The 25,475-nt window shown below is 39.7% G+C and overlaps 1 pseudogene; it reads right to left on the bottom strand.

The window, feature by feature from the left end:
* The window catches only part of LOC113890356, a 30,628-nt pseudogene extending 5,653 nt beyond the window's left edge, over positions 1-24,975 (bottom strand).
* Positions 24,976-25,475: the final 500 nt, after the last annotated feature.

Here is a 25,475-nt window from a genome sequence, read left to right as displayed (position 1 = left end):
CTCAGCTGTTCCCCCTGTGCTCTGGACGCCTCCATCTTCCACCCTGTTGTTTTATTGATTATCACTTATCACTTGCCATTTTTAGTCTCCAAGTCTTTGAGTGTCTACCTGTAACCTATAAACTTGCAAAAACCTTCCTCATTAAAAATAAATAAATAAGTAAAAAGCCCAAATCTCCCTTCTTCACGCATCCTGCCCCTGGTTCTCCCCTCTTGTGTGTCTCCAGACCCTGTGGGGTTACCTAACAGACAAACCAGGGACTTACATCAAGAGCCAGCCAAGAGGAACAAGTGCCATGGGAATAGGAAAGGGCATTTCAACGAAAAGTGGCAATAAATCAATGTTGTGGTGTTTAAGATAATTTAGAAAAGGCTTACTTGAATTTCATCACACATACAAATTTTACATTATTTTGAAAATCAAAAATTAGTTTGTGTCACATATAGGAGGGATGGGAACCCTCATCTTTTTTCCTGGCCCCCCAGCTTGCCCTTTGCAGTGGAAGCTCAGAGTCTTAACCACTGGCGGTCCAGTGGTTAACCCTCACCTTTTAAAGGTGTTAATTCTCTCTTTCTCATCTCTAGCTCGTCAACCCTGTGTGTCTTCAGACACCATCAAGTGCTCCTGCCAAGGCTGCCAGTGACCTTCACGTTGAGAAATCTGATGGATGTCTTTTCCTCTCAGCTGTGGCCATCTCAGCAGACGTCACCTCTAGCCTTGAAAAGCTCTCCTGTGCCTTCAGTGACAACTGCTCTCCGGGGTTCCCTTCTACTTCCTAAACCTGTCCCTTTCGGACATCCTCATGGTTCTTCCTCTCGGAATGTTTGTGTTCCCCAGAGTCCTGAGCTGGTCTTCTTTGTCTCTCTACGTATCTCTTCCTGGGATAGTTCTTGCACTTGTGTGGCTTTAGTTACCATCTGCACTCAGATTACTTCTAAACAGCTTTCCTGGGAATTCCTATATGATCCAGTGGTTAAGACTCTGTGGCTCACTGCCAAGGCCCTGAGTTCAATCCCTGGTCCCCACAGGCCACATGCTGTGGCTAAAAAAATAAATAAAATTAAACAAACAGCTTTCCTTAGCTCAGCCATAGCTTCTGACTTGTAGATCTGTGCATCCCATTGTGTACTCTTTTAGGCGCCTAAATTCGCTAAATCTGAACTAGAGTTCTCAGGTGTCTGATGAAACATTCCTTTTCCAGCATCTTCTGTCTCTGGGAGAGGTGCTATCATCCATTCAAACCCTAAGCTCAAAACCTTCTCTCTGACATCCCTCACCTAAACTCCTCTACAATTTACCAGGTCTATCCTACTGACTCTGTCTCTTAACTATCTTGACTTATTCATTTCTCTTTGTTTCCTGGCTACCACCCTCGTCCAAGTTGCCATTATCTCTGGCTTGCAATAGCCTCTGAAGTGGTCTCCCCAGTCTCTACTTGTTCAGTCCACTTTCCATACCGAAGTCATTCTGATGGGGTTTTAGTGATTTCTCATTGGCTCAGGCTGGCCTTTCAGACTTTCCATCTCCTGGTTCCCAATGTCAGGTGTGCATGTGCTTAGGAGAGCCTTGGCTCTCATTCTCCGCTCCAACAATGTGTAGCTACCTGGAGCTTTCCCCCTCCTGCTTGGGCTGTCTTTTCTCCTCTCCTGTATTATTTTTTGGGACAAAAATACCCAGGCAAGAGATATTGGAGATGTGAACTAGGGTGGTGACATGGATGTGGTAAGAATTGATGAGATTCTGGAAAAAAGAGGAGGGGATAAGTTCAAGTTACACATGAACTTATTTACAAACTAGAAGTAGAGTCACAGATGTAAAAAACAAACTTATGGTTACTAGGGAATGGGGGGAGGGTAAATAGGGAGATCGGGACTGACATATACACTCTGTGCTAAGTTGCTTCGGTCATGTCAGACTCTTGTGACCCATGGACTCTATCCCACCAGGCTTCTCTGTTCATGGGATTTTCCGGGCAAGAATACTGGAGTGGCTTGCCATTTCCTTCTCCAAGGGATCTTTCTGGCCCAGGGATGGAACCTGCATCTCTTATGTCTCTTGCATTGGCAGGCAGGTTCTTTATCACTAGCACCATAAAATAGATAACTAATAAGAACTTTCTATATTGCACAGGGAACTCTACCCAACACTCTATAATGACCTATATGGGAAAAAATCTTTCTTTTTTAAAACAAGTGGATATATGTAAAAAAAAAAAAGAAAATAAATTGATGAGATTCTGGGCATATTTTGAAGGGAAATACAATAGGACTTGTTGGATTTGAAAATGTGGGAAGATAAAGGAGTCAAGGATAACTTTCCAGTTTTGTTATTTGTTTATTTATTTTTGCCTGAGTAGCTAGAAAAACTGAATTCCGCTAACAGATTGGGGGGAGACTGGGAATAACGGGTTTGGATGGGAAGAGAAGGAGTTCAGTTTTGGATACGTCACTGGAAATGGCTATTAGAAATCCAGTTAGGTATATGAATCTGGTTCAGGGGACTGATCTGAGTTGGAGCTGTAAATTTATGAGTCATCAGTGGAAAGGCGAAACTTAAAGCCACAAGACTGAATGAGAGCACTGAGGGTATAGGTTTCATAAAAAGTCGAAGAGGCCTAGGAGCCTTCAGCATTAAAAGTTTGCGGAGATGAGCCTCAGGAGAGAAAAATCAGGAGGAAAAACAGGAAAATGTAGCACCCCGAAAGCCTAGTGGCAAAAGGATTTGCTGGAGGAGGAAGTGGTCAATTGTGTCAAAGGTTAAGTAAGCCGAGGGCTGAGAATTGACCATGAGATTTAATAACAGGAAGGTCAATGATGATGCAGACAAGAACAGTTCAGGAAATGATGTGGCAAAAGCTTGTGGGATTACATCTAAGAGAAAAAAGAGAGAGGGGTTGGAGTTAGACAAGTTGTTAAAATTTTTTTTGCTGTAGAAAGGGTACAGTAAAGTGGATGTCTGCTAGAGGCTTAATTAAGATCATGAGAGTGTTTTTGTTTATTTGTTTTTAAATATGGGATAAATAACAGCAGATAGATTATTTCTGTATATTTATGGGATTGATCCAGCAGAGAGGAAATACTGATGAAACAAGAGGGAAGAAATATTAGAAGAACAAAACTCTCGAGAGATTGAGAGACTAAAGGACCTACTCCCTGAACAGGGAGGTTGGCTTTAGACAGAAACTCTTCTATTTTCACGGCTTCCTCTCTCCCTTTACTCTGCTCCAGTGTCTGCTCTTTGAGAAATCTTTCCTGTCCAGTCATCACTGTCTATCCTTTTATCCTGCCTTTTTTAAAAAAATATTTATTTATTTGGCCGTGCTCTTTCTTAGTCGCACCACTGTGGCATGAGAAGGTTTTAGTTGCAGCATGTGGGATTTAGTTTCCTGATCAGGGATTGAACCCGGACCCACTGCATAAGGAGCACGGTGTCTTGGACGCTGGACCACCAGGGAAGTCCCCTGCTTTACTTTCATTTGTTAGCACGTGCTCAGTCGTTCAGTCGTGTCCAACGCTTTGCGACCCCGTGGACTATAGCCCACCAGGCTCCTCTGTCCACGGGATTCTCCAGGCAAGAATACCGGAGTGGGTTGCTATTTCCTCCTCCAGGGGATCTTTGAGACTCAGGGATCAAATCTGTGTCTCCTGCATTGGCAGGCAGAGTCTTTATGACTAAGTCACCTGGGGAACCCTATTTGTAGCGTTTGTCATAATAATATTACAGAATAAATATGTTTATTGTCTGTCTTTGTCATTAAAATATAAATTCCACGAGGGGAGAGACTTGGTCTTCTTCACCCTATATTGCCAATACTCAGTATTAGTGTCTCACATAGAAGTTGCCCAGTAAATATTTGAGAATGAAGGAAGAAGTGAATCTTTCCCTCATGCCCATGGCAACATGCTCAATTCTCATTCCATTCTGATTTTTATTTCATTCTCCTATAACCCACATCTCCTCCCATTTTCCATCCCCATTCACCCAAGGAAACATTCTAACCTATCTCGACTGCCATCCCCATCATTCCCATACCACCCTTCCCCCCCCACCCCGTACTACCCTTATCCTGAGAGTAGCCACCCTCATCTATGTCTCGTCTCCTCCATCCCCCAGCTTAATTCCCCTGCTAACCCGTCTCAGCACTACCCCCACCCACATCCTGTCTGCTCATCCTGATTGCGTCATCACAGTCTCCTTTTGTCATTGCCATCATGGTCTCTGTTCTGCTCCTCTCCCATTCTGTTCTCTTGCCATCTACATGCAGTCTCCATCTCCATCACCATCGCTTTCCCATTTCCTCTTGCCATACCTAATCTGCCTCAGCATCATGGGGAAGAAACATAGCTTTGTACTGTGTATTGGTTAGAAATTGCCAGAGCCATGGTTAATACAAGCAGCTATGGGAAGAAAGAGATGGAAGTGCTTTTTTTCAGTGACTTAAGTAAATATTAAAAAGCTTATTTTATGAACTAGCACTTTTCCCTACAATAGACATAATAAATGACTTCCTGAGATTTTCTAAAATATATTTTGCATATGTTGGCATTATCACAGGCCTTGGGCCTGGGGGTTCCAAGCCTGTAGCTGAAGACAGTCTCTGTGGTAAAATAATCTGCCTTCCCAGAGAGCTCTTTTTTCTTAATTTCCAGTGTCAGGAAACCCTGGGAAAGTATCTATAAGCTATGATTAAAAAAAGATGAAGCAAGTCAAACTGAATCTCACTTGGAACTTTAGTTTTTGTTCCAGACTGACTAGTCAACTAACAAGGATTTGGGAGGTATAAGTACTCTGTATCTTTCTTTATCTTATCTTCAAGAGAAATGATCAGCCCAGGACCTGAATAAGTAAAACATTTCTCATGCCCTTGAGATTTTTATCGTCTCTTTATAAATTTTTCCTCCCATACCAATCTGTGACCTAGAATTCCCTTCTAGTCAAGGCTAGACAAAAATGTATATATGTTCTAATCAATGGATTAATTATACAATTTATAGATATTATACTAATTATATCTTCATATACTTAATATATAATTAGTTACTGATACATATTAATGAAACTATTATTTCCAATGTAACTATGAATTCTTATGTAATTTTATTTTATTCTTAGCTATCTTAGTAAGATGCCAACCAAAGATCATAGGGCTTAGTGCTCAATCTGGTGTTTGACAACTTTTCTTTGGAATTTTCTGAATGTATAATAGTATTCTTTACCAATGAGGGCACAATCTTTTTTTTTTTTTTTTTGGTTAGAATAAAGCTAAGAGACATGTGAGTTTGTGGGAAAAAAAAACATGGTTGAATTTGCTACTGTTCATGTTGTATATAAATTTGACTTGTAAAAATGTTTATTTAAATCAGGATCTAATAAAGATTTCTCAAGTGGGGATATATTATCATTGAGACCAGGGATGTAGAGACCTTGGCCCAAGTCACTTTGTCTTCTATGCAACATTTGGGTGAGCATCATTGATTTAACAATCACCTCCAAGAATCCTATCTTGTTCAAGGTCCATATTAACGAACATCCTTGAAATTGACACCTTTTACACTATTTTATTATGAATTAAAAAAACAATTTTTGCGGGGAGGTGCGGCTGTGTTGGGTCTTCATTGCTGCATGGACTTTTCTCTAGTTGCAGAGAGTGGAGGCTACTCTCCAGTTGCTGTGTGCGGCTCCTCATTGCAGTGGCTTCTCTTGATGCAGAGCTGGGCTTCAATAGTTGCAGCATGTGGACTCAGTGCTTACAGCTTCTCCTGCTCTAGAGCACAGGCTCAATAGTTGTGGCACATGGGCTCAGCCACTCTACAGCACGTGGTATCTTCCCCGACCAGGGATCAATCCGTGTCTCCTGCATTAGTAGGCAGATTCTTCACCTCTGAGCCACCAGGGAGGCCCCTCATTGTGCTTTTAGTTTACATCTTACTGATTACTAATGAAGTTGATCGATTTTTAAAATAATTTTATTTATTTATTTTTGGCTGTGCTGGGTCTTGTTTGTAGAAAGGGCTTTTATCTAGTTGCAGTGAGTAGGAGCTACTCTGTAGTTGCAGTGCCTAGGTGGCTCATTGCGGTGGCCGCTCCTATTGGGAAGCATGGAGTCTAGGATGCATGTGCTCAGTATCATGGCTCCTGACCTACAGAGCACATGCTCAATAGTTGTGGTTCAATAAACTTAATACTGTTAAGATAGCAAGACTACCCAAACTGATCTATATATTCAATATAATTCCTGCCAAAATCTCAGCTAGCTTCTTTGCAGAAACTGACAAGCTGATCTTAATCTACATATGGAAATTTAAGGAATCCAGACTAACAAAAACAATCTTGAAAGAACAGGACAGTGCCAAGATTCATATGTTGCAATTTCAAAACTTAGTAGAAAATGACAATAATCAAGATAGTATGATGCAGGAGTAAGGATAGACATATAGATCATAGGAAGAGATGAGATCTCAGGAGAAATCTCTTACATTTACATACAATTGAATTTTGATAAAATGTCAAGACAATTCGGTGCAGGAAAGATCTTCTTAACAAATGGTACTAGGAAAGCTGAATATAAGCAAGAGAATGAAGTTGAACTTTTTTTCCCAGGGATCAAACCCAGGTCTCCCACATTGCAGGTGGATTCTTTACCAGTTGAACCACCAGGGAAGCCCTTTTTTCACACATCATACACAAAATTAACTCAAAATGGACTATATTCTTAAATGTAAAAACTAAACTATAAAACTCTTACAACATATACCTCCATGTCTCAATTATCATATTTCATAATACATTTTATTATCTAGTAAAGCATGCCTCCCTTCACCATTTTCATTTTCTTCAAAAATATCTCTAATTTTAATCAAATGCTTTTCGCTACTTTTTATGAGATGATCGTATAGATTTTACATTTTCTTCTTTCATCTATGGTGAATCACATTGATTGCTTTTTAAATGTTGAACTAAATCTTGTTGTTACTGATTCTAGCTCACAGTGGTTTACTTCCTCATGTGGCAGACTTCCTTTTTTATTGCTTGGCTATCTTTGGTTAAACAAGCCATAAAATTAAGATTATATAAAATTGAACCCCAGACTCATGAGAGGGCAAGTTCATAGTTTAAATTTCTCTGGTGAATCTATTATTATTATTATTTGCATTCAAGTTGCATCAAAAACAGACAGGTTTTTCTTGTTTTTCCTTGTGTAGGCCCAGTACTTACCTTCCATTTCCCATAATGTCTATTTACCTCCAGAGTTCTAGGTTTCTGGTATTGGCACTTCCCCCTGAGGACAGCTTAGTGTTCATGTTAGCATGTCACTAATTCCAGAAAGTTGTATTCATTTTAGGCCCCTGGAGATTTTCCCTAGTGTTTTGAAGTCCCAACAAAGTGTATGAGTATATATTTGTTGAAATTTATCCAATATCAATATATTTTTAAGCAGGAGGGCTTTTTCTAGTGAGCTGTACTGCTGGTGGAGAAGTCTTTTTGTTGCAGTATCTTCTAGTGTTTTAGGATATGTATCATTACTAACGTATTCTAAAATGTTAGATTATTTTTGTTAATGGACCTGGCAACACCATATATTGGGGAAGTTCATATCCAAAGTCTTTCTGTTTCAATTATTTCTCTGAGATCTTATAATTGTGCTTAGGGGAAAGATGGGAAGTAGGGAATAACCAGGATAATATTCCCATAATCACATAGTCCAGACAAATTCCTGAGCCAACAGTAAGCTCAGGTACCACAGGTGGAACAAGTCCTAAGAAATGATCACCAGCAATCTAATTGGGCAGTTGAACAGCTGGATAGCAGAAGGTTAAGATGCAGAGATGTATTGAATTCAAGGAAATATCATAAGGATTAATACAGCATTTATTATAATTTACATTGGCTCCGGTTCACAGGAACGAATCCATTTTGAATGAAACATTAAAACCTTTTAGTGGTAATGGCTATTTGTAGAAAGAGTATGGGAGTATCAGAAATTACCCTGGGCACAGGGTGTATTTGGAGAGTTTTATTGGTCCTATTCCAGCAGCAACCAGAGCAAGTTTTTTTTTTTTTTTGCATCCTCAGACTTCAAAAGTCTTCCTAGAGGAGGAACACAGGCATTGTGGGTGTCCCAGGAGAACTGATCCAACCACTTCAAGATATAAAGTTTCTTCATGAACAGAAGGAATAGTTTAAGAGGAGAGTTGTATTTTTATCCCTGGATTTTTTTTTTTTTAATTTTATTTTATTTTTAAACTTTACATAATTGTATTAGTTTTGCCAAATATCAAAATGAATCTGCCACAGGTATACATGTGTTCCCCTGAACCCTCCACCCTCTTCCCTCCCCGTACCATCCCTCTGGGTCGTCCCAGTGCACTAGCCCCAAGCATCCAGTATCGTGCATCGAACCTGGACTGGCAACTCATTTCTTACATGATATTTTACATGTTTCAATGCCATTCTCCCAAATCCTCCCACCCTCTCCCTCTCCCACAGAGTCCATAAGACTGTTCTATACATCAGTGTCTCTTTTGCTGTCTTGTACACAGGGTTATTGTTACCATCTTTCTAAATTCTATATATATGCGTTAGTATACTGTATTGGTGTTTTTCCTTCTGGCTTACTTCACTCTGTATGATAGGCTCCAGTTTCATCCACCTCATTAGAACTGATTCCAATGTATTCTTTTTAATGGCTGAGTAATACTCCATTGTGTATATGTACCATAGCTTTCTTATCCATTCATCTGCTACTCAAAAGTTATACAACAGTAATCAGACAAATAAATCAATCATTCTGGATTTTTTTTTCAAACGTTTATATGTTTCTTTTCTCTCCAGAGTAGAAGATCCTTTTCACTTTGGAATGGCAAGTTTTCTGTACCTCGAAGGCAAGACCCCAGGCTGAACCAACACTTTTGAAAGAGACCACTGCCTTGGTGACTGCATGGTGGAGCTGACCTCACCAGTAGGTCTGTTTGCCAAAGGAGAGGGGATCGGCACACTCACTGTATCTTTAAATTTTGAAGTAAGAGTAAGGCTTTTTTTTTTTTTTGGTTTAATAAAAGCAGCTAGATAATTTTCCTAAGTTTTTTCCTTGTAGAAGAGAGGTTAGTGACAGAGTTCTTCTCTTTAAAGTTGCACCCTCTTATGTTGTTCACAGACTGGCCCACTTCCAGCCTCTTGTGATTGATTAAGTATCGCTAAGCATCCAGAGGGCAGCTAATGAGCCAATATAAAACATACACCAAATCATTCATTAAGGTTAAAAGTCAATGAAATTAGTACAAGACGCTACCATGCCCTCAGGGCACACATTTTCTTGAGGTAGAAAGCTAAAAAAACCCAGGGAACACAGGTAGTAAGTACAAGCTGCCTGCGTCCCTCCACGGAAGCTCAAATGATGCTTCTTTCTTCTGATTAATCTTAACGTATGTTCAGTCTTCAGTTAGTAGCTCAGTTTTAGCAGGGTGGTTGTTTAGGCTTGTTGTTGCTATGGTTAGAAAGCTTCAAAACACTTCAATAATGTTTTGTAATTAAGTAGCAAACTACCATTTAACACTTGAATATTTTCCAAGAGAATGGCCAGGAATTTCCTGAGTCTACCCAGTCCTTCTGTTGGCTACAGATTTCATAGTCTTGGAAATTATGGGCAGGACAGCTAATCATTTGGGTCTGTACTTCTTGGCCAATTTACTTTTTAAAATCTCCTTTTGAAAAAAAAAATAAAATAAAATCTCCTTTTGGCTTTCTACCATTTGAACTAATTGCAGGTGATGTAAACAGTGAAAGCATTGGTGTTGATAGGCTTTACACATTTCCTTTACTGTTTGACCTGCAATCTGAGGACCCTGATCACTACTGAGAGATAACGTTCCCTAAACCTGAGAGTGAAGCTCTTTAGGAGCCTTTGATGAATGGTGACTGTGTTAGCCTTCACTCATTGCTAATTTCTCTCTGTTCTAAAAACACATGAATTACCAAGCTCATAATCAAATAAACATCATTTCTCTGCCTGGGCAGAAAAAAATCTAAATATTTACACATGTCTTTGTGGTAGAGGATGAGCCACTCATATTTATGGGAAGTTGTTGTTACTGTTTGTTTTTTTTAAATTTTATTTTAGGGGCTTCCTTGGTGGTCTAGTGGTTAAGAGTCTGCCTTCCAATGCAGGGGACCTGGGTTTGATCCCTCATCAGGGAACTAGGATCTCGCATGCCACAGGGCAACTAAGCCCTTGCATTGCGATGAGAAGGCCATGATCCATAGTGAAGACCCAGTGCAGCTAAAATTTGTTTTTATTTTATTGAAGTATCTTTGATTTACAATGTGCTAATTTCTTCTATATATATTTATGTGTATATATATATATATATATATTCTTTTTCATATTCTTTTCCACTGTTGAATAATAATGGTAGTGAATATAGTTCCCTATGCTATATAGTAGGACTTTATTATCTATCCATTCTATATAATAGTTTGCATCTTCGAATCTCAAATTCCCAATCCATCCCTTCCCCACCCCTCCCTAGGCAACCACAAGTTTCTTCTCTATGTCTGTGAGTCTGTTTCTGTTCATAGACGAGTTGATTTGTGTCATATTTTAGATTCCACATATAAACAATATGATATTTACCTATTTCTGACTTACTTCACTGAGCACGATAATCTCTAGGTCTATCCATGTTGCTGCAAATGACATTATTTCATTCTTCTTTATGGCTAAGTAATGGCAGAAAGTGAAGAAGAACTAAAGAGCCTCTTGATGAAAGTGAAAGAGGAGAGTGAAAAAGTAGGCTTAAAGCTCAACATTCAGAAAACTAAGATCATGGCATCTGGTCCCATCACTTCATGGCAAATAGATGGGGAAACAGTGGAAACAGTGAGAGACTTTATTTTGGGGGGCTCCAAAATTACTACAGATGGTGATTGCAGCCATGAAATTAAAAGACGCTTGCTCCTTGGAAGGAAAGTTATGACCAACCTAGACAGCATATTAAAAAGCAGAGACATTACTTGGCCCACAAAGGTCCGTCTAGTCAAGGCTATGGTTTTTCTAGTAGTTGTGAATGGATGTGAGAGTTGGACTATAAAGAAAGCTGAGTGCCAAAGAATTGATGCTTTTGAACTGTGGTGTTGGAGAAGACTCTTGAGAGTCCCTTGGACTGCAAGGAGATCCAACCAGTCCATCCAAAGGAGATCAGTCCTGGGTGTTCATTGGAAGAACTGATCCTGAAGCTGAATTTCCAATACTTTGGCCACCTGCTGAGAAATCTGACTCATTTGAAAAGCCCTTGATGCTGGGAAAGATTGAGGGCAGGAGGAGAAGGGGACGACAGAGGATGAGATGGTTGGATGGCGTCACTGACTCGATGGACATGAGTTTGGGTAGACTCAGATGGACTGGGAGGCCTGGTGTGCTACAATTCATGGGGTTGCAAAGAGTCGGACACGACTGAGCAAGTGAATTGAACTGAATATTCCACTGCGTGAAGCCATAGTGATGTTACTCTTTGTTCAGTCAGTGAATGTGTCTTGGGTACCTGCTATATCCCAGATACTGTTCTATGTGTTGGGGATAAAGTGGTGATCAAAGAACGCAAAGATTCCTTCCCTCACAGAGATCACATTCAAATGGGAAGGCAGAAACAAGACACAGAAGTAAAATTATATTATGTTAGACAGTACTTAGTGCTAATGAGAAAAAAAAGGCAAGGAAATGGGATAGAGAATACCTATGTGGTCAGTGATAAGAGGACTGCAATCTTAGATACGGTGGCCAGGGCAAGGCTTCCTGGAAGGGGACCTTTGAATAAAGCCAGAAGGAAGTAAAAGCAAGCCATGTGACTGTCTGAGGGATGGACACGCCAAGATTATGAGTAGTAAGTACTATATACCTAAGTTCCACTTGAAAAGAGAGACATGCTCGGGTGCATTCTTGCTACTGGAGATCTGGGAAATGAGGAGGAACCAGTAAAAATTTCACTGAGGGAGAAGGATTAACAGGAGATTTATGTTGCTCTGGAAGCCCACTGGAAAAAAAATGCTTTCAAGGATGAGAGGGTGACTGAATCTGTCAAGTGCTGCTGGCAGTTGGGTAAGATGAGGGCAGAGGTGGGCCAGCTCTCGAGGAGCAACAGGGGTGAGAACCCGATGGAAATGACTTCAGATGGAGAGAAACTGGAGAAGGCAAGTGCAGATTCTTACTGTGAGGGATTTTGTTTTAAGAACAATAGCTGGAAGGGGACACAGGTAAAGGAAAGTCTTTGCCTTTTTGTTTTCTGGTTTTGGGGGGTTGGGAGATCATATATTAATGGATCTATGCTGGTGGTGATTATGCACTGGAGAGAAACTATCTATGTTGTTAGAGAACTAAGGAAATTGCGGGAGCAAAATGAGGGTGTGGACAGCCTAGGAGAGAAGGCAGAGGCCTGTGGAGAGATGCTGTGATTGGTGGATTTGGTAGCGGGAGCTATCAAAATTCTCTCGAGCTGGCCTCTATTAGTGAAATAAGAAGCAAGGTCATCAGCAGGGAGTGAGAATGAACCTGTACGGAGAGGGAGGAAAGGATGTGAAATAATTAACAGAGAGTTAATGGACTAGAAAAATGTAGAATAATTGCTAGGAAGTTAAGTGCCCACTGGAGGTAAGTGGTCATGAATTTAAAATAGTCTAGTCAACATAATTGCTTTTCTTCAGCCATATTTGGCAGCACTGGTGCAGACATGCAGTAGCTGGGAGAATTGGATTTCATCAATATTTGGGTTTTGCTAAGCAAAGAATGCAGATATGTGGATGATACTGCTCTAATGGAAGGAAGCAAAGAGGAACTAAAGAGCCTGTTGATGAGACTGAAGAAGGAGAGTGAAAAAGCTGTCTTAAGACTAAATATTTAAAAAACTAAGATCATGGCATTCAGCCCCATCACTGCACGGTAAATAAAGGGGAAAAGATTGAAGCAGTGACATATTTCCTCTTATTAGGCTCCAAATTCACTGAGGATGGTGACTGCAGCCATGAAATCAGACGACAATTGCTTCTTGCCAGGAAAGCGATGACAAATCTAGACAGTAATGTTGGCAGAGACATTACTCTGCTGACAAAGGTCTGTATAGTCAAGGCTTTGGTCTTCCCAGTGGTCACGTGTGGTTGTGAGAGCTGGACCATAAAGAAGGCGGAGTGCTGAAGAATTGAGGCCTTTGAATTATGATGCTGAAGAAGACTCTTGAGAGTCCCTTGAACAGCAAGGAGATCAAATCAGTCAATTTTAAGGGCTATCAATCCTGAATATTCCCTGGAAGGACTGATGCTGAAGCTAAAGCTCCAGTATTTTGGTCATCTGATGCAAACATTGACTCATTGGAAAAGTCCCTGATGCTGGGAAAGATTGAGGGCAGAAGGAGAAGAGGGCATCAGAGGATGAAATGGCTGTATGGCATCACTGATGCAATGAACATGAACTTGGGCAAACTCTGGGAGATGGTGAGGGACAGGGAGGCCTTGTGTGCTGCAGTCCATGGGGTTGCAAAGAGTTGGACTCCACTGGGCATCTGAACAACAAGAAGAAAAGAATACAAATTGAGATCTGACCAAGGGAGTTAAGGGTGTTTGCAATGGTTGATTTTGATTGGTCATGGAATTTAAACCAGGTAAGGAAGTGTCTTGGCCCTGGTGGCTCAGTGGTAAAGAATCCACCTGCCAATGCAGGGAATGTGGGTTCAATCCCTGGGTAGGGAAGATTCCCTGGAGAAGGAAATGGCAACCTACTACAGAATTCTTGCCTGGGAAATCCCTTGGACAGCGGAGCCAGGTGGACTACAGTCCATGGTGTCACAAAGAGTTGGACACAACTGAGTGACTGAACACGCAGCACAACGAAGTGTCTTAGCTCACGTTCCATAACAAGATACCACAGACTGAGTGGCTTACGCAACAGACATTTATTTTCTCACAGTTTTGGAGGCTAAAACGTCAGGATCAAGGTGTGGGCAAGTTTGGTTTCTGGTGAAGCCTCTCCTCTTGGCTTTTAGGCAGTTGCCGTCTTTCTGTGTCCTCACATTTTCTTATGCTTGTGGACAGAGAAAGAGATCTCTGGTGTCTCTTACTTTTCTGATAAAGACACCAACCTCATGGTTTCATTTTTTAAAAATTGAAGTACAGTTGCTTCACAATATTGTGTTAGTTTTCAGCATACAGCAAAGTGATTCAGTTTTATATATTTTCATGTTCCTTTCCATCATGATTTATTACAGGATGTTGAATATACTTCCCTGTGCTCTACAGCAGGACCTTGTTGTTTATCCATTCATTCTATATGTAATAGTTTTCATCTGCAAGTCCCAAACTCCTAATCCAGCCTCCGCCATCCCCCACCTGGCAACCACAGATCTGTTCTGTATGTCTATCTGTCTCTGTTTCATAAGTAAGTTCATTTGTGCCGTATTTTAGATTCCATATATAAGCAATATCATATGGTATTTGCCTTTATTTTTCTGACTTATTTCACTTAGTATGATAATCTCTAGGTCCAATGATGTAGCTCCAAATGGCATTATTTCATTCTTTTTTATGGCTGAGTAATATTCCATTGTATATATGTATGATATCTTCCTTATCCATTCATTTATTTATGGACATCAGTTTGTTTCCATGTCTTCAGTTCAGTTTAGTTCAGTTCAGTCACTCAGTTGTGTCCCACTCTTTGCGACCCCATGGACTGCAGCACACCAGGCCTCCCTTCCCATCACCAATTCCTGGAGTTTACTCAAACTCATGTCCATTGCGTCAGTGATGCCATCCAACCATCTCAGCCTCTGTAATCCCTTTCTCCTTCCACCTTCAATCTTTCCCAGCATCAGGGTCTTTTCAAATGAGTCAGTGCTTCGCATCAGGTGGCCAAAGTACTGGAGTTTCAGCTTCAGCATCAGTCCTTCCAATGAATATTTGGGACTGATTTCCTTTAGGATGGACTGGTTGGATCTCCTTGCTGTCTAAGGGACTCTCAAGAGTCTTCTCCAACACCACAGTTCAAAAGCATCAATTCTTTGGCACTCAGTTTTCTTTATAGTCCAACTCTCACATCCATACATGACCACTGGAAAAACCATAGCCTTGACTAGATGGACCTTTGTTGGCAAAGTAATATCTCTGCTTTTGAATATGCTATCTAGGTTGGTCATAACTTTTCTTCCAAGGAGCAAGCGTCTTTTAATTCGTGGCTGCAGTCACCATCTGCAGTGATTCTGGGGCCCCCAAAATAAAGTCTCTCACTGTCTCCATTGTTTCCCCATCTATTTCCCATGAAGTGATGGGACCAGGCGCCATGATCTTAGTTTTCTAAATGTTGAGCTTTAAGCCTACTTTTTCACTCTCCTCTTTCACTTTCATCAAGAGGCTTTTTAGTTCCTCTTCACTTTCTGCCATAAGGGTGGTGTCATCTGCATATCTGAGGTTATTGATATTTCTCCTGGCAATCTTGATTCCAGCTTGTGTTTCTTCCAGTCCAGCGTTTCTCATGATGTACTCTGCATATAAGTTAAATAATCAGGGTGACAATATACAGCCTTGATGTACTCCTTTTCCTATTTGGAACCAGTCTGTCGTTCCATGTCCAGTTCTAACTGTTGCTTCCTGACCTGCATACAGATTTCTCAAGAGGCAGATCAGGTGGTCTGGTATTCCCAACTCTTTCAGAATTTTCCACAGTTTATTGTGATCCACACAGTCAAAGGCTTTGGCATAGTCAATAAAGCAGAAGTGATATTTTTCTGAAACTCTCTTGCTTTTTCGATGATGCAGTGGATGTTGGCTATTTGATCTCTGATTCCTCTGCCTTTTCTAAATCCAGCTTGAACATCTGGAAGTTCATGGTTCTGTTGAAGCCTGGCTTGGAGAATTTTGAGCATTACTTTACTAGCATGTGAGATGATTACCAGCTGAGCCACAAGGGAAGACCTTCCATGTCTTTGTTATTGTAAATAATGCTGCTATGAACATAGATGTGCAAAAATATTTTTTACTTATAGTTTTGTCCAGATATATGCCCAGGAGTGGGATTGCTGGATCATATGACAACTCTAGTTTTTTGAGGAACCTCCATACTATTCTGTACAGTAGCAGCACCTACTTACATTCCTACCAACAGTGTAGGAGGGTTCCTTTTTCTCCACACTCTCTCCTGTGTTTGTTATTTGTAGACTCATTAATGATGGCCATTCTGACCAGTGTGAGGTGGTACATCATGGTAGTTTTGGTTTATGTTTCTCTAATAATTAGTGATGTTGAGTATCTTTTCATGTGCATATTAACCATCTGTGTGTCTTCTTTGGAGAAATATTTATTTAGATCTTCTGCCCATTTTTTGATTGGGCTGTTTTTGTTGTTGTTGTCGAGCTATAAGAGCTATTTGTATATTTTGGAAAGGAAGCCCTTATTGGCTTATGATCTCATTTAATCTTAATGAGATCCTTAAAGGCCCTATCACCAAATGCAGTCACATTGGAGGTTGGGGTTTAAACATTTTAATTTTGTTTTTTGGGTGTTTTTTTTTTTTTTTTTGCCACACCAGGTGGCTTGTGGGATCTCAGTTCCCCAGTGGGGGATCAAACCCTGGCTTACATCAGTGAAAGCATCCTATCTTAATCACTGGACCACCAGGGAATCACTAACTTATGATTTTGGAGAAATGCAATTACTCCATAACAGAAGGAATGATTTGAGAGGATCTAGGATGGTGAAAAGGTGGTAAGATTAATGGATTGTAAGTAATGGTGAGATGATGGATAACTGGAATTGAAGCATTAGAAGGTATGAGCTGGAAGTGTAGGAGGAATTGATTGGAGAGGGGAGTATGAAATAGGGATTATAGAGGAGCTGCAGTCATTTGTAATGACAAGATCTAGGGTGTGACAGTGGGAATGAATGGTTGAGGTAGAGGCAGATGAGTAAAAAGACCACAGGTAGAAAGGATGCAAAGGAACTGAGGGGCTAAGGCATTAGAAGGACCATCTTGTGCATACTGAAATTATCAGGATTATCACAGGAGCAGCATTGTAGAGAGAGACAGCAAGCCAGGGGCTAAACCTTTATGGAAGGAGAGAGAACAGCTCAAGGTAAATAGATAATAGAAGTAAAGTGGGACTTTATTGGGGGAAAATGTAGCATAACCAATCATAAGTCACAGAGGAAGATATTTGCAATCCATATAACCAACAAGGATGTCACAGATTGAGTTTTCCAGAAGCAGATGTTGAGATAGAATTTGAGGTACAAGAAATTTTTTAGAGATCAACACTTGTGAAAGGAAGTGGGAGGAAGGAGGATTGGGCAGAGGAAGAACTTAAACTATGATACAGGTCCTACAGAGCTGTCAGGGAGCTCTGGAGCAAATACTGCATGTCAAAGTGTTCAATATTATGTCAAAATAGTTGGGTCTTTAGACCCCACAGCCTGCCTCAGTCACCAGAGATGGATTGCACTGTTATGTGACCGACCTTGGGCGGGCAGTCACTTGCAAATGTGGCAGATCCTGAAACAGCTGACAGCTGGAAGTTGTCTGCTTAATACACTCCCTATAGCTGGAAAACAAGTTCTGTCTGAAGGGGCATCTAGGTAGTGCATCTCAGTGTCCACCACAAGGAGACTCATATTTTATTTTGCATATATGAAGAACCCCTATGCAAAGAATAATGCATACATCACGCATGCTCAGTCACTTCAGTTGTGCCCAACTCTTTGCCACTCTATCGACTGTAGCCCGCTAGACTCCTTTCTCCATGAGATTCTCCAGGTAAGAATACTGGAGTGGGTAGCCATGCCCTCTTCCAGGGGATCTTTCTGACCCAGGGATTGAACCCTCCTCTCCTGTGTCTCCTACATTGCAGGCAGATTCTTTACTGCTGAGCCACTGAGGAAGCCCTGCAAAGGATTAGCTGCTGCCTAAGTATGAATCTCTTTACATTCCAAATGCAGCAGCAAGTATGAATATCTTTACATTCCAAATAGCAGTATAGAAGAGGAGTCAACACATGATGTCCTAAGGGATGGGCAACTGTCTTTGTAAATACATATTTACTGGAACACAGTTATACCCTTTCATTTAGGCATTGTCTTTATGGCTGCCATCATGCTACAATGGCAGGGTTGCAGTTATAGAGATAGTATAACTTGCAAGCTTAAAATGTTTATTATCTGGAACTTTAAGAAAAAGTTTCTTGACTCCTGATATAGAGCAAGAAAAAAAAAAAAAAAGACAAAACCTATACTTTTAGCATAGCTAGATGACAGAGAATGCCCAAACTTCAAATTACCTGTAAGTAGAAAAGCAAAACCAAGTCCCAGTGAGGTCTTTCATGATTCTATTGCAAATCTTTGTGGAGAGCAAGGGCAGGAAAAACTGCAGAAAAGAAGAGGGGACAGCTAACAGCAGGTCAAAGATTGATCTAAAATTGCTACTGTGGGGAAAAATACTGAAAAAGAATCCTTGTGGATCAGAGCACCAACCATGGGAAGGGATATAAAAAGGCATTTCAGGACTAGGGAGGCAATCTCAGAAAAGCAATTCTTCCAGGGGAATAGAATGCAAAAAAGGAAGGGAGAAGGCACCCTTTGGAGTTTAGATGGTAAAGAGGAAAATAATCAAAAGAGAAAAATGTTGAGCCATGCAACGCAAAACAGAACCAAAAAAATTGCAGAATAAAAACTACCATCAAACACACCCATCCACATTCAAGTATCTGTTCTCAGATTTTTTGGTCTCAGGACTTTGTTACACTTTTAAAATTTGAGTGCCTTGAAGACCTTTTGTACTTGTGGGTTATATCTACCACTATTTACTATATTTGATATTAAAACTGAGAATTAAAAATATTTTAGAAATTAATTTAAAAGCAACAATGTAGTATTTTTATGAAAAACAACTATATTTCTCAAAACAAAAAGTTCATGTGAAGAGCGACATTATTTTTACATTAAAAAAAATCTCTTTAATGTCTGGCTTAAGAGAAGACAACTGATTCTCTTATACGTATATCTGCATTCAATCTGTTGCAATAGCACATCGTATAGCTTCTAGAAAACTCCACACACTAGTAAGATAATCAGAGTGAAAGAGGCAAATAACGTATTTGTACTGTAATGCAACTAGTTTTGACTTTGTAGCTACCTGAAAGATTCTGAGGACCTGGACCACCAGGGAAGTCCATTTTTGGTTTTTTAAGGAAGCTTCATACTGTTTTGCATTGTGACTGTGCCACTTTATGTTCCCTCTGTGGTGTAGGAGAGTTCCCTTTGCTCTGCCCCTTCTCAAGCATTTATTATTTGTAGACTTTTTGATACTAGCCATTTTGATCAGTGTGAGGTGATACCTTATTGTGATTTTAATTTTCATTTCTCTAGTTATTAGAAATTTTGAGCATCTTTTCATATGCCTGTTAGCCATTTGTTTGTCTTCTTTGGAAAAGTGTCTGTTTAGGTCTTCTGCCCGTTTTTCTGATTGAGTTGTCTGTTTTCTCAATATTGAGTTGTATGAGCTGTTTCTATATTTTTTATATTAACACTTTGTTGGTTGCGTTGTTTGCAAATATTTTCTCCCATTCTGTAGTTTGTCTTTTCATTTTTTTCTTATTTTTTTAATTCTGTATTTGTGTGTGTGTGTGTGTGTTTTTTTAACGTGGACTATTTTTACGGTCTGTATTGAATTTGTTACAATATTGCTTCTGTTTTATGCTTTGGTTTTTTGGCCACAAGGCACGTGGGATCTTTGCTCCTCAACCAGGGATGGAACCTGCACCCCCTGTACTGGAAGGTGAAGCCTTAGTCACTGGACTGCCAGGAAGTCCCTGTCTTTTTGTTTTGTCAATGGTTTCTTTTGCTGTGCAAAATCTTTTAAATTTGATTAGTGCCATTTCTTTATTTTTGCTTTTATTTCTTTTTCCTTGGGAGACTGATCTAAGAAACCATTGCTAAGAATGGTTGATGTAAGAAACAATTTATGTCAGAGAGTGTTTTTGTCTATGTTCTCTTCAAGAAATTTTATGGTATGTCTTACATTTACGTCTTTAAATCATTTTCAGTTTAATTTTTTATATAGTGATCAGAAATGTTCTATTTTTACTGTTTTATATGTAGATTGATTGACCATGGGCATATGGGTTTATTCACGAGCTCTCTATTCTGATTCGTTGATTTATATGTCTGCTTTTACACCAACACACGCTGTTTGATTATTGTATATTTGTAGTATAGTCTGAAGTCTGGGAGGGTTATACCTCCAGCTTTGTTCTTTTTTCTCAGGATTTCCTTGGCCATTCTTTTCTTTTGCGGTTCCATATAAAATTTAAGATTATTTGTTCTAGTTCTTTGGAAAATGTCATGGGTATTTTGATAAGGATTGTATTAAATCTGTAGATTGCTTTGGGTAGTATGGCCATTTTAACAATATTAATTCCTCCTATTCAAGAGCATGGAATATATTTCTTTTTCTTTGAATCATCTTCAGTTTTCTTTATCAATGTTTTATAGTTTTCAACATATAGGTCTTTCATCTCCTTGGATAAGCTTATTCCTAGGTATTTTTTTAGATGCAGTTTTAAATGGGATTGCTTTTTTACTTTTTTCTGGTATTTTGTTATTAGTGAATAGAAATGAAATAGATGTCTGTACATTAATCAACTATCCTGTTACCTTGCTGAAGTCATTTATTAGTCCTACTGGTTTTTGTGTAGAGACTTTAGGATTCTCTATTTAGTATATTATGTTATCTGCAAATAGTGACAGTTTTACCCCTTTCTGTCCAATTTGGGTATATTTTATTCCCTTTTCTTGTCTGATTGCTGTGGCTAGGATTTCCAATTCTGTGTTAAAATGAACTGGGGAGAGAGAAATTATTGTCTTGTTCCTGACTTTAGCAGGAAGTCTTTCAGCTTTTCACTATTATGTTGGCTGTGGGTTTGTTGTAAATGAACTTTGTTATGTTGAGATATATTCCCCCAAACCCTCTTTGGTGAAAGTTTTTATCATGAACGTATACGGAATTTTGTCAAATGCTTTTTCTGTATCTATTGAATGATCATGTGGTTTTTGTCTTTCCTTTTGTTAATATGGCATATCACAGTGATTTGTGTATCCTGAGCCATCTTCGTGACCTTGGACTGAATTCAACTGGATCATGGTAAATGGTCCTTTTTTTGCACTATTGGATTGGGTTTGCTAATATTTTGTTGAAGATTTTTGTATCTACGTTCATCAAAGATATTGACCTGTGATTTCTTTTTTAGGATAATGTCTTTGTCTGATTTTAGTATCAGGGTAATGGTGACTTCCATAAAATGAATTTGAGAGTGTTTGCACTTGAATTTTTGGGAATAGTTTGAGAAGGATAGCTGTAAGTTTTTCTTTATATGTTTGGTAGAATTTCCTCAGCGAAATGGTCTGGTCCTGGGATTCTGTTTGCTGTTTTTGTTTGTTTACTTTTCTTTCTTTCTTTTTTTTTATTACAGATCATATTTCACTTCTAGTAATTGGTCTGTTCAAATTATCCGTTTCTTCTTAACTCACTTTTGGCAGGTTATATGTTTCTAGAAACTTGTCTATTTCTTCTAGGTTGTCCAATTTGTTGACAAGTAGCTGTTCACTGTATTCTTTTGTCTGTTTGTTTTTTTAATTCTCTGGTATCAGTTTTTATTTCTCTTCTTTCATTTCTGTTTTGGTTGCATAATGAGGCATGTGGGATCTTAGTTCCCTGACCAGGGATCAAACTCATGTCCCCTGCATTGAGAATGGGGAATCTTAACCACTGGACTGCCAGGGAAGTCTCTCATTTCTTAATTTGTTTATATGAGTCCTCTCTTTTCTTCTTGGTGAGTCTGATTAGAGGTTTGTCAATTTTATCTTTTTAAAAAATCAACTGTTGGTTTTATTGATCTTTTCTATTGTTTTTTTAATCTCTATTTTAATTATTTCCTCTCTGATCTTGCTAATTTCCTTCTTTATCTGGCTTTGGACTTTTTGCTTCTTTTTTTTCTAATTCTTTAAGTGGTAAGTTAGGTTGTTTATTTGAGATTTTTCTTGTTTCTTGAGAAAGGGCTGTATTGCTATGACCTTACCTCTTAGAACTGCTTTTGCTGTATCCCATATATTTTGTAAGTTTGTGTTTTCATTTTTGTCTTTGAGGTATTTTTATTTCTTCTTTGATTTTATCATTGACCCATTGTTTTTTTAGTAGCATGTTATTTAGTCTTCATGTGTTCGTTCTTTCCCCATTTTTCCCCCCTGTGTTTGGTTTCCAGTTTCAAACCATTGTGGTCAGAAAATATGCTTGAAATGTTTTCTATCCTCTTAAATTTATTGATACTTGTTTTGTGACTTAGTATGTGATGATCTATCCTAGAGAATGTTAATATGCACTTGAAAAGAATGTGCCCTATGTTTTTGGTTTTGGTTATAGTGTCCTGTACATAACAGTTAAGTCCAGCTAGTCCATTGCATCATTTAGGACCTTTGTTGTCTCATCGATATTCTGTTCTGATGATCTATCCATTGATGTCAGTGGCTTGTTAAAGTCTCCTACTATTATTGATTTAGTATCCGTTTCTCCATTTATGTCTGTTAGTGTTGTTTTATGTATTTAGGTGCTCATACGTTGGGTGTGTATATGTTAACCAGTGATATCCTCTCGTGTTGATCCCTTTATCCTTATATACATGATCCTTTCTTTGTGGCCTTTGCTTTAAAGATGATTTTGTCTCATATGGCTAATGCTATCCTTACTTTCTTATCATTTCCATTTGCATGAAATACCTTTTCCATTCTTTAACTTTCAGTCCGTGTGTGTGTTTTGCCATAAAATGAGTCTCGAGTAAGCAGAATACTGTAGGTTCTTGATCTATTTTTTTTTTTGTATTCAATCACTGTCTTTTGATCAGAGCGTTTAGATAATTGACACTTAAAAGTAATTATTGATAGGTATGTACTTCTTACCATTTTAATCCTTATTTTCCATTGTTTTTTAGTTCTTCGTTAATTTCCTCATTTTGTCTTTTCCTTTTGTGGTTTGATGATTTTCTTTTGTAACATGCTTGAGTTCTTTTCTTTTTGGTTCTTGTAAAACTTTTGTATGTTTTTTTTGTGTGTGGCTACCATGGACTTCAAGTATGTTGACCCGTAACTATCCACTTGCTTTAAACTGATAGCTGTTCAAGTTCAAACACATTCTAAAAGATCTACCTTTTTATTCCCCTCCCCACATTTTGTAATTTTGATGTCCTATTTCACATCTTCAAGTTTACGTTTTTACTGTTTATTATAGTTATAATCACTTTTAAAATTTTTTGATTATTTTTTGAACTGTGTACTGACTTGTTTAAGTGATCTTCAATTCTTTTATCTATTTACCTTTCCTATTGTGATTTTCCCTTTATTTCTTTTTTTTTTTTTTTAACGGTTTCCAGTCCTTTTATATGTGCATTAAATACAATAGGTGTGATGAGTCCTCCAGGAGTACTGACTGCAACACTGATATCAACAACATGATTCTGTCTTACAACTGTGTCCAACCATGAAGAATTTCCTTCAGGAACTTTTAAACATGCCAAAGCTGAAACTTTTATAATATAGTCATTGACGGAAATGTTGCTTTTTCCTTGTAGCATCTTCTTTTTTGTTGTCGTACCAACAAAATTTCTCCCATATTTACGTCAATAGAAGGGTAATAATGAGGTATTGTTTGCTTAGATTGCATTGACTTCTGTGCAATGACTTGGCGAATGTTGGTGACTGGGATATCTGTGAAGACACCTGTAGGAACTGGAGCCAGTCCTCGACTTAGGGGAGGCACAGCGGCTGCTAGAGTGAGAGCAGTTTTCATAGGCACAAAGGAGTTGATCTCCTTCTTAATGATTCTGCCATCTGGTCCTGTCCTTTTTACTTGGGTAAGGTCAATCCCTTTCTCTGCTGCTAACTTCTTTGCAAGCGGGCTAAGGAGCGCTCTTCCCTTTAGTCCAGCTGGAGCAGCTGGCCAGTGGCCTGAAGATGGATGGGCTAGCTGGTGTGCTGGTGGTGTTAAATCAGTTACTTCAGTTGGCCGATAGTCAGCAAACGCTGGTATACCTGCCTCTTTTTCTACAATGATACAGAGTGGAGTTCCTACAGGGACATCTCATGTGCCTTCAGGGATCATGATTTTTGCCTTCTTCCTGCACTTTGAAACCTATAGAGGCCTTGTCAGTCTCTATCTCTGCCAATAAATCTCCTTCATTTGGCTCCTCACCCACTTTTTTTCCCCCCATCTCTGAACTGTGCCCATGGTCACGATGGGAGAGAGGGCAGGAAGAACCACCTGCATGTGAGTAGGAGATGAGCTACCAGGAGCCTGAGCAGAAGGTGCAGGTGATGGAGCAGCAGTGGCAGGGGTTAATGCCGGGGCTCCTTGTGGGGCAGATGCTGCCAAAGAATCAAGTGTGTAATTTTTAAAGGTTTCCATATCTTCAGGCTTTTCAACTGTGATACAGATGATTGCTCCAACTGGAACATCTCTGGTACCTTCAGCAACAAGGATCTTTGCCATATAACACTCCTCCACGCTCTCAAATCCAACAGTAGCTTCATCAGTTTCAACCTCTGCAATTAGTTCACCCTCATTGATTTTTTTCTCCTTCCTTCTTTTCCCAGCGGGCTATGGTGCCTGCCTGCATTGGAGGGAAAACTGAAGGCAATGGAATCTTCTGATGCGTGGGTAGGCTATGCCAGCGGCGGCTAGGTGATCCCCAGAGCTGCAGCAAGACGCGATTCCATGGTGTGGCCCAAGAGATGGGGCTCCAGCCGCACAGTGCGGAGACCCTGCCATACCCTGTGGTCTTGCTGCTGTGACGAGCCAGCCTGCGGGGTCACGCACGGAGCTCCCGGCTCCTCCTGCAAGGCAGTCTACTGAGCCCCGAATCCTGTCCTTGGTGTATTTTGAGCCCGTCGCGCACAGACGCGCCACATAGTGCCACAGACCCAACATCCGAAAAGCAACATACAGATTCTTGCATCTTTTTCATTTAGAGAAGATCCTTCAGTATTTCTTTTAGGGTAGGTTTCAGTTCAGTTCAGTCCAGTCACTCAGTCGTGTTCGACTCTTTGCAACCCCATGAATCACAGCATGCCAGGCCTCCCTGTTCATCACCAACTCCCGGAGCTCACTGAGACGCACATCCATTGAGTCAGTGATGCCATCCAGCCATCTCATCCTCTGTCGTCCCCTTCTCCTCCTGCCCCCAATCCCTCCCAGCATCAGAGTCTTTTCCAATGAGTCAATTCTTCGCGTGAGGTGGCCAAAGTACTGGAGTTCCAGCTTTAGCATCATTCCTTCCAAAGAAATCCCAGGGCTGATCTCCTTCAGAATGGACTGGTTGGATCTCCTTGCAGTCCAAGGGACTCTCAAGAGTCTTCTCCAACACTACAGTTCAAAAGCATTAATTCTTTTGTGCTCAGCCTTCTTCACA

Source organism: Bos indicus x Bos taurus, chromosome 3 (genome assembly GCF_003369695.1).
Source record: "Bos indicus x Bos taurus breed Angus x Brahman F1 hybrid chromosome 3, Bos_hybrid_MaternalHap_v2.0, whole genome shotgun sequence".
NCBI lineage: Eukaryota > Metazoa > Chordata > Mammalia > Artiodactyla > Bovidae > Bos > Bos indicus x Bos taurus.
Note: the sequence above shows the minus strand (reverse complement) of the source record. Positions and strands in the feature narration are given on the sequence as shown.